This window comes from Lissotriton vulgaris, chromosome 1_1, assembly GCF_964263255.1.
Source record: "Lissotriton vulgaris chromosome 1_1, aLisVul1.2, whole genome shotgun sequence".
Lineage (NCBI taxonomy): Eukaryota > Metazoa > Chordata > Amphibia > Caudata > Salamandridae > Lissotriton > Lissotriton vulgaris.
Window position 1 is genome coordinate 235,648,043 of NC_141685.1, and position 12,972 is coordinate 235,661,014.

Sequence of the window (12,972 nt, forward strand, 5' to 3'; positions counted from 1 at the left end):
AAGTAACCTCACTGCCTTCCACACTTTATTTGCAGTCCAATTGCACATAACAGTGTTCAGTTCACTCCTAACTTATGCCTTACCTCCACTTATGGGATGTTTTACAGTTCAGGTTGGCCTGTTTACTACTCGAATATGAGTGATACTGTGGTGTGTTCATCTAGACTCATACCCTACCTAATCTTGAAGTTAAATTTCCCACCAATGAGAAACCAAGGGAGATACCATTTTTGATAGTTATTGCATGTCTAATGCAAGAATAATCACCAGATTATGAGAGTCCAGCAAAAATTACTCATTTTCGCCCAACGTGGGGCTCGAACCCACGACCCTGAGATTAAGAGTCTCATGCTCAACCGACTGAGCTAGCCGGGCTCCCACTTCAAGATGGTATGCAGACTAATCATTTTTTATGAAGGAAATACATTCCTGGACAATTTTTGGGAGTTATTGCAGGTCTAATGCAAGATTAATCTCCATATTATGAGAGTCAATGCAATATTCAGGCAAAAATTACTCGTTTTCGCCCAACGTGGGGCTCGAACCCACGACCCTGAGATTAAGAGTCTCATGCTCTACCGACTGAGCTAGCCGGGCTCCCTCCTTAAGACAGTATGCAGACCAATCCCTTTTTGTGAAAAAAATCAAATCCTGGATATTCCTCTACTCTTGTTTTGCAAGGAAAGCCAGATTTATACATCCTTCAGAGGACAGAGTGTCAAAAAAATAAGAGAAAATGAAAATGGAAGTTGTGAGAACTTCATTTTGAGATTGCATAAGAATTCAAATTCCTCTCACATGCTAAAGAATACCTGAACCCTTTTGATTAAACCACTTTAGTTGTTATAATGAGACCATATTTGAAAGCCATCTGTGATTTTTCTGTTCTTACTCTGCAATGACCATGGGCAATGACAAGTTAAAAATAAAATGTATGCAAATTTTATAATGGAGAATGTGGGCATCGATCCCGCTACCTCTCGCATGCTAAGCGAGCACTCTACCATTTGAGCTAATTCCCCTGTGTGATTAATCTGCATAACATGAAAAAAGTAACCTCACTGCCTTCCACACTTTATTTGAAGTCCAATTGCCCATAACAGTGTTCAGTTCACTCCTAACTTATGCCTTACCTCCACTTATGGGATGTTTTACAGTTCAGGTTGGCCTGTTTACTACTCGAATATGAGTGATATTGCGCTGTGTTCATCTAGACTCATACCCTAGCTAATCTTGAAGTTAAATTTCCCACCAATGAGAAACCAAGGGAGATACCATTTCTGATAGTTATTGCATGTCTAATGCAAGAATATTCACCAGATTATGAGAGTCAATGCAATAATCCAGCAAAAATTACTCATTTTCGCCCAACGTGGGGCTCGAACCCACAACCCTGAAATTAAGAGTCTCATGCTCTACCGACTGAGCTAGCCGGGCTCCCACTTCAAGATGGTATGCAGACTAATCATTTTTTATGAAGGAAATCCATTCCTGGACAATTTTTGGGAGTTATTGCAGGTCTAATGCAAGATTAATCTCCATATTATGAGAGTCAATGCAATATTCAGGCAAAAATTACTCGTTTTCGCCCAACGTGGGGCTCGAACCCACGACCCTGAGATTAAGAGTCTCATGCTCTACCGACTGAGCTAGCCGGGCTCCCTCCTTAAGACAGTATACAGACCAATCCCTTTTTGTGAAAAAAATCAAATCCTGGATATTCCTCTACTCTTGTTTTGCAAGGAAAGCCAGATTTATACATCCTTCAGAGGACAGAGTGTCAAAAAAAATAAGAGAAAATGAAAATGGAAGTTGTGAGAACTTCATTTTGAGATTGCATAAGAATTCAAATTCCTCTCACATGCTAAAGAATACCTGAACCCTTTTGATTAAACCACTTTAGTTGTTGTAATGAGACCATATTTGAAAGCCATCTGTGATTTTATCTGTTCTTACTCTGCAATGACCATGGGCAATGACAAGTTAAAAATAAAATGTATGCAAATTTTATAATGGAGAATGCGGGCATCAATCCCGCTACCTCTCGCATGCTAAGCGAGCGCTCTACCATTTGAACTAATTCCCCTGTGTGTTTAATCTGCATAACATGAAAAAAGTAACCTCACTGCCTTCCACACTTTATTTGAAGTCCAATTGCCCATAACAGTGTTCAGTTCACTCCTAACTTATGCCTTACCTCCACTTATGGGATGTTTTACAGTTCAGGTTGGCCTGTTTACTACTCGAATATGAGTGATATTGCGCTGTGTTCATCTAGACTCATACCCTAGCTAATCTTGAAGTTAAATTTCCCACCAATGAGAAACCAAGGGAGATACCATTTCTGATAGTTATTGCATGTCTAATGCAAGAATAATCACCAGATTATGAGAGTCCAGCAAAAATTACTCATTTTCGCCCAACGTGGAGCTCGAACCCACGACCCTGAGATTAAAAGTCTCATGCTCTACCGACTGAGCTAGCCGGGCTCCCACTTCAAGATGGTATGCAGACTAATCATTTTTTATGAATGAAATCCAGTCCTGGACAATTTTTGGGAGTTATTGCAGGTCTAATGCAAGATTAATCTCCATATTATGAGAGTCAATGCAATATTCAGGCAAAAATTACTCGTTTTCGCCCAACGTGGGGCTCGAACCCACGACCCTGAGATTAAGAGTCTCATGCTCTACTGACTGAGCTAGCCGGGCTCCCTCCTTAAGACAGTATGCAGACCAATCCCTTTTTGTGAAAAAAATCAAATCCTGGATATTCCTCTACTCTTGTTTTGCAAGGAAATCCAGATTTATACATCCTTCAGAGGACAGAGTGTCAAAAAAAATAAGAGAAAATGAAAACGGAAGTTGTGAGAACTTCATTTTGAGATTGCATAAGAATTCAAATTCCTCTCACATGCTAAAGAATACCTGAACCCTTTTGATTAAACCACTTTAGTTGTTATAATGAGACCATATTTGAAAGCCATCTGTGATTTTTCTGTTCTTACTCTGCAATGACCATGGGCAATGACAAGTTAAAAATAAAATGTATGCAAATTTTATAATGGAGAATGCGGGCATCGATCCCGCTACCTCTCGCATGCTAAGCGAGCGCTCTACCATTTGAGCTAATTCCCCTGTGTGTTTAATCTGCATAACATGAAAAAAGTAACCTCACTGCCTTCCACACTTTATTTGAAGTCCAATTGCCCATAACAGTGTTCAGTTCACTCCTAACTTATGCCTTACCTCCACTTATGGGATGTTTTACAGTTCAGGTTGGCCTGTTTACTACTCGAATATGAGTGATATTGTGGTGTGTTCATCTAGACTCATACCCTACCTAATCTTGAAGTTAAATTTCCCACCAATGAGAAACCAAGGGAGATACCATTTTTGATAGTTATTGCATGTCTAATGCAAGAATAATCACCAGATTATGAGAGTCCAGCAAAAATTACTCATTTTCGCCCAACGTGGAGCTCGAACCCACGACCCTGAGATTAAAAGTCTGATGCTCTACCGACTGAGCTAGCCGGGCTCCCACTTCAAGATGGTATGCAGACTAATCATTTTTTATAAAGGAAATCCAGTCCTGGACAATTTTTGGGAGTTATTGCAGGTCTAATGCAAGATTAATCTCCATATTATGAGAGTCAATGCAATTTTCAGGCAAAAATTACTCGTTTTCGCCCAACGTGGGGCTCGAACCCACGACCCTGAGATTAAGAGTCTCATGCTCTACCGACTGAGCTAGCCGGGCTCCCTCCTTAAGACAGTATGCAGACCAATCCCTTTTTGTGAAAAAAATCAAATCCTGGATATTCCTCTACTCTTGTTTTGCAAGGAAAGCCAGATTTATACATCCTTCAGAGGACAGAGTGTCAAAAAAAATAAGAGAAAATGAAAACGGAAGTTGTGAGAACTTCATTTTGAGATTGCATAAGAATTCAAATTCCTCTCACATGCTAAAGAATACCTGAACCCTTTTGATTAAACCACTTTAGTTGTTATAATGAGACCATATTTGAAAGCCATCTGTGATTTTTCTGTTCTTACTCTGCAATGACCATGGGCAATGACAAGTTAAAAATAAAATGTATGCAAATTTTATAATGGAGAATGCGGGCATCGATCCCGCTACCTCTCGCATGCTAAGCGAGCGCTCTACCATTTGAGCTAATTCCCCTGTGTGTTTAATCTGCATAACATGAAAAAAGTAACCTTACTGCCTTCCACACTTTATTTGCAGTCCAATTGCCCATAACAGTGTTCAGTTCACTCCTAACTTATGCCTTACCTCCACTTATGGGATGTTTTACAGTTCAGGTTGGCGTGTTTACTACTCGAATATGAGTGGTATTGTGGTGTGTTCATCTAGACTCATACCCTACCTAATCTTGAAGTTAAATTTCCCACCAATGAGAAACCAAGGGAGATACCATTTTTGATAGTTATTGCATATCTAATGCAAGAATAATCACCAGATTATGAGAGTCCAGCAAAAATTACTCATTTTCGCCCAACGTGGGGCTCGAACCCACGACCCTGAGATTACGAGTCTCATGCTCTACCGACTGAGCTAGCCAGGCTCCCACTTCAAGATGGTATGCAGACTAATCATTTTTTATGAAGGAAATCCATTCCTGGACAATTTTTGGGAGTTATTGCAGGTCTAATGCAAGATTAATCTCCATATTATGAGAGTCAATGCAATATTCAGGCAAAAATTACTCGTTTTCGCCCAACGTGGGGCTCGAACCCACGACCCTGAGATTAAGAGTCTCATGCTCTACCGACTGAGCTAGCCGGGCTCCCTCCTTAAGACAGTATGCAGACCAATCCCTTTTTGTGAAAAAAATCAAATCCTGGATATTCCTCTACTCTTGTTTTGCAAGGAAAGCCAGATTTATACATTCTTCAGAGGACAGAGTGTCAAAAAAAATAAGAGAAAATGAAAACGGAAGTTGTGAGAACTCCATTTTGAGATTGCATAAGAATTCAAATTCCTCTCACATGCTAAAGAATACCTGAACCCTTTTGATTAAACCACTTTAGTTGTTATAATGAGACCATATTTGAAAGCCATCTGTGATTTTTCTGTTCTTACTCTGCAATGACCTTGGCAATGACAAGTTAAAAATAAAATGTATGCAAATTGTATAATGGAGAATGCGGGCATCGATCCCGCTACCTCTTGCATGCTAAGCGAGCGCTCTACCATTTGAGCTAATTCCCCTGTGTGTTTAATCTGCATAACATGAAAAAAGTAACCTCACTGCCTTCCACACTTTATTTGAAGTCCAATTGCCCATAACAGTGTTCAGTTCACTCCTAACTTATGCCTTACCTCCACTTATGGGATGTTTTACAGTTCAGGTTGGCATGTTTACTACTCGAATATGAGTGATATTGTGGTGTGTTCATCTAGACTCATACCCTACCTAATCTTGAAGTTAAATTTCCCACCAATGAGAAACCAAGGGAGATACCATTTTTGATAGTTATTGCATGTCTAATGCAAGAATAATCACCAGATTATGAGAGTCCAGCAAAAATTACTCATTTTCTCCCAACGTGGGGCTCGAACCCACAACCCTGAGATTAAGAGTCTCATGCTCTACCGACTGAGCTAGCTGGGCTCCCACTTCAAGATGGTATGCAGACTAATCATTTTTTATGAAGGAAATGCATTCCTGGACAATTTTTGAGAGTTATTGCAGGTCTAATGCAAGATTAATCTCCATATTATGAGAGTCAATGCAATATTCAGGCAAAAATTACTCGTTTTCGCCCAACGTGGAGCTCGAACCCACGACCCTGAGATTAAGAGTCTCATGCTCTACCGACTGAGCTAGCCGGGCTCCCTCCTTCAGACAGTATGCAGACCAATCCCTTTTTGTGAAGAAAATCAAATCCTGGATATTCCTCTACTCTTGTTTTGCAAGGAAAGCCTGATTTATACATCCTTCAGAGGACAGAGTGTCAAAAAAAATAAGAGAAAATGAAAATGGAAGTTGTGAAAACTTCATTTTGAGATTGCATAAGAATTCAAATTCCTCTCACATGCTAAAGAATACCTGAACCCTTTTGATTAAACAACTTTAGTTGTAATAATGAGACCATATTTGAAAGCCATTTGTGATTTTTCTGTTCTTACTCTGCAATGACCTTGGCAATGACAAGTTAAAAATAAAATGTATGCAAATTTTATAATGGAGAATGCGGGCATCAAGCCCGCTACCTCTCGCATGCTAAGCGAGCGCTTTACTATTTGAGCTAATTCCCCTGTGTGTTTAATCTGCATAACATGAAAAAAGTAACCTTACTGCGTTCCACACTTTATTTGAAGTCCAATTGCCCATAACAGTGTTCAGTTCACTCCTAACTTATGCCTTACCTCCACTTATGGGATGTTTTACAGTTCAGGTTGGCCTGTTTACTACTCGAATATGAGTGATATTGCGCTGTGTTCATCTAGACTCATACCCTAGCTAATCTTGAAGTTAAATTTCCCACCAATGAGAAACCAAGGGAGATACCATTTCTGATAGTTATTGCATGTCTAATGCAAGAATATTCACCAGATTATGAGAGTCAATGCAATAATCCAGCAAAAATTACTCATTTTCGCCCAACGTGGGGCTCGAACCCACGACCCTGAGATTAAAAGTCTCATGCTCTACCGACTGAGCTAGCTGGGCTCCCACTTCAAGATGGTATGCAGACTAATCATTTTTTATGAAGGAAATCCATTCCTGGACAATTTTTGGGAGTTACTGCAGGTCTAATGCAAGATTAATCTCCATATTATGAGAGTCAATGCAATATTCAGGAAAAAATTACTCGTTTTCGCCCAACGTGGGGCTCGAACCCACGACCCTGAGATTAAGAGTCTCATGCTCTACCGACTGAGCTAGCCGGGCTCCCTCCTTTAGACAGTATGCAGACCAATCCCTTTTTGTGAAAAAAATCAAATCCTGGATATTCCTCTACTCTTGTTTTGCAAGGAAAGCCAGATTTATACATCCTTCAGAGGACAGAGTGTCAAAAAAAATAAGAGAAAATGAAAATGGAAGTTGTGAGAACTTCATTTTGAGATTGCATAAGAATTCAAATTCCTCTCACATGCTAAAGAATACCTGAACCATTTTGATTAAACCACTTTAGTTGTTATAATGAGACCATATTTGAAAGCCATCTGTGATTTTTCTGTTCTTACTCTGCAATGACCATGAGCAATGACAAGTTAAAAATAAAATGTATGCAAATTTTATAATGGAGAATGCGGGCATCGATCCCGCTACCTCTCGCATGCTAAGCGAGCGCTTTACCATTTGAGCTAATTCCCCTGTGTGTTTAATCTTCATAACATGAAAAAAGTAACCTCACTGCCTTCCACACTTTATTTGAAGTCCAATTGCCCATAACAGTGTTCAGTTCACTCCTAACTTATGCCTTACCTCCACTTATGGGATGTTTTACAGTTCAGGTTGGCCTGTTTACTACTCGAATATGAGTGATATTGTGGTGTGTTCATCTAGACTCATACCCTACCTAATCTTGAAGTTAAATTTCCCACCAATGAGAAACCAAGGGAGATACCATTTTTGATAGTTATTGCATGTCTAATGCAAGAATAATCACCAGATTATGAGAGTCCAGCAAAAATTACTCATTTTCGCCCAACGTGGAGCTCGAACCCACGACCCTGAGATTAAAAGTCTCATGCTCTACCGACTGAGCTAGCCGGGCTCCCACTTCAAGATAGTATGCAGACTAATCATTTTTTATGAAGGAAATCCAGTCCTGGACAATTTTTGGGAGTTATTGCAGGTCTAATGCAAGATTAATCTCCATATTATGAGAGTCAATGCAATATTCAGGCAAAAATTACTCGTTTTCGCCCAATGTGGGGCTCGAACCCACGACCCTGAGGATAAGAGTCTCATGCTCTACCGACTGAGCTAGCCGGGCTCCCTCCTTAAGACAGTATGCAGACCAATCCCTTCTTGTGAAAAAAATCAAATCCTGGATATTCCTCTACTCTTGTTTTGCAAGGAAAGCCAGATTTATACATCCTTCAGAGGACAGAGTGTCAAAAAAATAAGAGAAAATGAAAACGGAAGTTGTGAGAACTTCATTTTGAGATTGCATAAGAATTCAAATTCCTCTCACATGCTAAAGAATACCTGAACCCTTTTGATTAAACCACTTTAGTTGTTATAATGAGACCATATTTGAAAGCCATCTGTGATTTTTCTGTTCTTACTCTGCAATGACCATGGGCAATGACAAGTTAAAAATAAAATGTATGCAAATTTTATAATGGAGAATGCGGGCATCGATCCCGCTACCTCTCGCATGCTAAGCGAGCGCTCTACCATTTGAGCTAATTCCCCTGTGTGTTTAATCTGCATAACATGAAAAAAGTAACCTCACTGCCTTCCACACTTTATTTGAAGTCCAATTGCCCATAACAGTGTTCAGTTCACTCCTAACTTATGCCTTACCTCCACTTATGGGATGTTTTACAGTTCAGGTTGGCCTGTTTACTACTCGAATATGAGTGATATTGTGGTGTGTTCATCTAGACTCATACCCTACCTAATCTTGAAGTTAAATTTCCTACCAATGAGAAACCAAGGGAGATACCATTTTTGATAGTTATTGCATGTCTAATGCAAGAATAATCACCAGATTATGAGAGTCCAGCAAAAATGACTCATTTTCGCCCAACGTGGAGCTCGAACCCACGACCCTGAGATTAAAAGTCTCATGCTCTACCGACTGAGCTAGCCGGGCTCCCACTTCAAGATGGTATGCAGACTAATCATTTTTTATGAAGGAAATCCAGTCCTGGACAATTTTTGAGAGTTATTGCAGGTCTAATGCAAGATTAATCTCCATATTATGAGAGTCAATGCAATATTCAGGCAAAAATTACTCGTTTTCGCCCAACGTGGGGCTCGAACCCACGACCCTGAGATTAAGAGTCTCATGCTCTACCGACTGAGCTAGCCGGGCTCCCTCCTTAAGACAGTATGCAGACCAATCCCTTTTTGTGAAAAAAATCAAATCCTGGATATTCCTCTACTCTTGTTTTGCAAGGAAAGCCAGATTTATACATCCTTCAGAGGACAGAGTGTCAAAAAAAATAAGAGAAAATGAAAACGGAAGTTGTGAGAACTTCATTTTGAGATTGCATAAGAATTCAAATTCCTCTCACATGCTAAAGAATACCTGAACCCTTTTGATTAAACCACTTTAGTTGTTATAATGAGACCATATTTGAAAGCCATCTGTGATTTTTCTGCTCTTACTCTGCAATGACCATGGGCAATGACAAGTTAAAAATAAAATGTATGCAAATTTTATAATGGAGAATGCGGGCATCGATCCCGCTACCTCTCGCATGCTAAGCGAGCGCTCTACCATTTGAGCTAATTCCCCTGTGTGTTTAATCTGCATAACATGAAAAAAGTAACCTCACTGCCTTCCACACTTTATTTGCAGTCCAATTGCCCATAACAGTGTTCAGTTCACTCCTAACTTATGCCTTACCTCCACTTATGGGATGTTTTACAGTTCAGGTTGGCCTGTTTACTACTCGAATATGAGTGGTATTGTGGTGTGTTCATCTAGACTCATACCCTACCTAATCTTGAAGTTAAATTTCCCACCAATGAGAAACCAAGGGAGATACCATTTTTGATAGTTATTGCATATCTAATGTAAGAATAATCACCAGATTATGAGAGTCCAGCAAAAATTACTCATTTTCGCCCGACGTGGGGCTCGAACCCACGACCCTGAGATTACGAGTCTCATGCTCTACCGACTGAGCTAGCCAGGCTCCCACTTCAAGATGGTATGCAGACTAATCATTTTTTATGAAGGAAATCCATTCCTGGACAATTTTGGGGAGTTATTGCAGGTCTAATGCAAGATTAATCTCCATATTATGAGAGTCAATGCAATATTCAGGCAAAAATTACTCGTTTTCGCCCAACGTGGGGCTCGAACCCACGACCCTTAGATTAAGAGTCTCATGCTCTACCGACTGAGCTAGCCGGGCTCCCTCCTTAAGACAGTATGCAGACCAATCCCTTTTTGTGAAAAAAATCAAATCCTGGATATTCCTCTACTCTTGTTTTGCAAGGAAAGCCAGATTTATACATCCTTCAGAGGACAGAGTGTCAAAAAAAATAAGAGAAAATGAAAACGGAAGTTGTGAGAACTTCATTTTGAGATTGCATAAGAATTCAAATTCCTCTCACATGCTAAATAATATCTGAACCCTTCTGATTAAACCACTTTAGTTGTTATAATGAGACCATATTTGAAAGCCATCTGTGATTTTTCTGTTCTTACTCTGCAATGACCTTGGCAATGACAAGTTAAAAATAAAATGTATGCAAATTTTATAATGGAGAATGCGGGCATCGATCCCGCTACCTCTTGCATGCTAAGCGAGCGCTCTACCATTTGAGCTAATTCCCCTGTGTGTTTAATCTGCATAACATGAAAAAAGTAACCTCACTGCCTTCCACACTTTATTTGAAGTCCAATTGCCCATAACAGTGTTCAGTTCACTCCTAACTTATGCCTTACCTCCACTTATGGGATGTTTTACAGTTCAGGTTGGCATGTTTACTACTCGAATATGAGTGATATTGTGGTGTGTTCATCTAGACTCATACCCTACCTAATCTTGAAGTTAAATTTCCCACTAATGAGAAACCAAGGGAGATACCATTTTTGATAGTTATTGCATGTCTAATGCAAGAATAATCACCAGATTATGAGAGTCCAGCAAAAATTACTCATTTTCTCCCAACGTGGGGCTCGAACCCACGACCCTGAGATTAAGAGTCTCATGCTCTACCGACTGAGCTAGCCGGGCTCCCACTTCAAGATGGTATGCAGACTAATCATTTTTTATGAAGGAAATCCATTCCTGGACAATTTTTGGGAGTTATTGCAGGTCTAATGCAAGATTAATCTCCATATTATGAGAGTCAATGCAATATTCAGGCAAAAATTACTCGTTTTCGCCCAACGTGGAGCTCGAACCCACGACCCTGAGATTAAGAGTCTCATGCTCTACCGACTGAGCTAGCCGGGCTCCCTCCTTAGGACAGTATGCAGACCAATCCCTTTTTGTGAAGAAAATCAAATCCTGGATATTCCTCTACTCTTGTTTTGCAAGGAAAGCCTGATTTATACATCCTTCAGAGGACAGAGTGTCAAAAAAAATAAGAGAAAATGAAAATGGAAGTTGTGAAAACTTCATTTTGAGATTGCATAAGAATTCAAATTCCTCTCACATGCTAAAGAATACCTGAACCCTTTTGATTAAACAACTTTAGTTGTAATAATGAGACCATATTTGAAAGCCATTTGTGATTTTTCTGTTCTTACTCTGCAATGACCTTGGCAATGACAAGTTAAAAATAAAATGTATGAAAATTTTATAATGGAGAATGCGGGCATCAAGCCCGCTACCTCTCGCATGCTAAGCGAGCGCTTTACTATTTGAGCTAATTCCCCTGTGTGTTTAATCTGCATAACATAAAAAAAGTAACCTTACTGCGTTCCACACTTTATTTGAAGTCCAATTGCCCATTACAGTGTTCAGTTCACTCCTAACTTATGCCTTACCTCCACTTATGGGATGTTTTACAGTTCAGGTTGGCCTGTTTACTACTCGAATATGAGTGATATTGCGCTGTGTTCATCTAGACTCATACCCTAGCTAATCTTGAAGTTAAATTTCCCACCAATGAGAAACCAAGGGAGATACCATTTCTGATAGTTATTGCATGTCTAATGCAAGAATAATCACCAGATTATGAGAGTCCAGCAAAAATTACTCATTTTCGCCCAACGTGGAGCTCGAACCCACGACCCTGAGATTAAAAGTCTCATGCTCTACCGACTGAGCTAGCCGGGCTGCCACTTCAAGATGGTATGCAGACTAATAATTTTTTATGAAGGAAATCCAGTCCTGGACAATTTTTGGGAGTTATTGCAGGTCTAATGCAAGATTAATCTCCATATTATGAGAGTCAATGCAATATTCAGGCAAAAATTACTAGTTTTCGCCCAACGTGGGGCTCGAACCCACGACCCTGAGATTAAGAGTCTCATGCTCTACCGACTGAGCTAGCCGGGCTCCCTCCTTAAGACAGTATGCAGACCAATCCCTTTTTGTGAAAAAAATCAAATCCTGGATATTCCTCTACTCTTGTTTTGCAAGGAAAGCCAGATTTATACATCCTTCAGAGGACAGAGTGTCAAAAAAAATAAGAGAAAATGAAAACGGAAGTTGTGAGAACTTCATTTTGAGATTGCATAAGAATTCAAATTCCTCTCACATGCTAAAGAATACCTGAACCCTTTTTATTAAACCACTTTAGTTGTTATAATGAGACCATATTTGAAAGCCATCTGTGATTTTTCTGTTCTTACTCTGCAATGACCATGGGCAATGACAAGTTAAAAATAAAATGTATGCAAATTTTATAATGGAGAATGCGGGCATCGATCCCGCTACCTCTCGCATGCTAAGCGAGCGCTCTACCATTTGAGCTAATTCCCCTGTGTGTTTAATCTGCATAACATGAAAAAAGTAACCTCACTGCCTTCCACACTTTATTTGCAGTCCAATTGCCCATAACAGTGTTCAGTTCACTCCTAACTTATGCCTTACCTCCACTTATGGGATGTTTTACAGTTCAGGTTGGCCTGTTTACTACTCGAATATGAGTGATATTGTGGTGTGTTCATCTAGACTCATACCCTACCTAATCTTGAAGTTAAATTTCCCACCAATGAGAAACCAAGGGAGATACCATTTTTGATAGTTATTGCATGTCTAATGCAAGAATAATCACCAGATTATGAGAGTCCAGCAAAAATTACTCATTTTCGCCCGACGTGGGGCTCGAACCCACGACCCTGAGATTAA

General features: G+C 39.8%; 8 non-coding genes across 8 annotated transcripts; all 8 read right to left on the reverse strand.

Moving 5' to 3' along the window:
• Positions 1-3,064: 3,064 nt before the first annotated feature.
• Positions 3,065-3,137, reverse strand: TRNAA-AGC (transfer RNA alanine (anticodon AGC)). Its single transcript has one exon. It is a non-coding gene; the product is annotated as a tRNA-Ala (tRNA).
• Positions 3,138-4,115: 978 nt separating this feature from the next.
• Positions 4,116-4,188, reverse strand: TRNAA-AGC (transfer RNA alanine (anticodon AGC)). The gene has a single exon. It is a non-coding gene; the product is annotated as a tRNA-Ala (tRNA).
• Positions 4,189-4,518: 330 nt separating this feature from the next.
• Positions 4,519-4,591, reverse strand: TRNAT-CGU (transfer RNA threonine (anticodon CGU)). Its single transcript has one exon. It is a non-coding gene; the product is annotated as a tRNA-Thr (tRNA).
• Positions 4,592-6,630: 2,039 nt separating this feature from the next.
• TRNAK-UUU (transfer RNA lysine (anticodon UUU)) lies at positions 6,631-6,703 on the reverse strand. The gene has a single exon. It is a non-coding gene; the product is annotated as a tRNA-Lys (tRNA).
• A 1,625-nt stretch (positions 6,704-8,328) lies between these two features.
• TRNAA-AGC (transfer RNA alanine (anticodon AGC)) lies at positions 8,329-8,401 on the reverse strand. Its single transcript has one exon. It is a non-coding gene; the product is annotated as a tRNA-Ala (tRNA).
• Positions 8,402-9,379: 978 nt separating this feature from the next.
• Positions 9,380-9,452, reverse strand: TRNAA-AGC (transfer RNA alanine (anticodon AGC)). The gene has a single exon. It is a non-coding gene; the product is annotated as a tRNA-Ala (tRNA).
• A 330-nt stretch (positions 9,453-9,782) lies between these two features.
• Positions 9,783-9,855, reverse strand: TRNAT-CGU (transfer RNA threonine (anticodon CGU)). Its single transcript has one exon. It is a non-coding gene; the product is annotated as a tRNA-Thr (tRNA).
• Positions 9,856-12,530: 2,675 nt separating this feature from the next.
• On the reverse strand, positions 12,531-12,603 carry TRNAA-AGC (transfer RNA alanine (anticodon AGC)). The gene has a single exon. It is a non-coding gene; the product is annotated as a tRNA-Ala (tRNA).
• Positions 12,604-12,972: the final 369 nt, after the last annotated feature.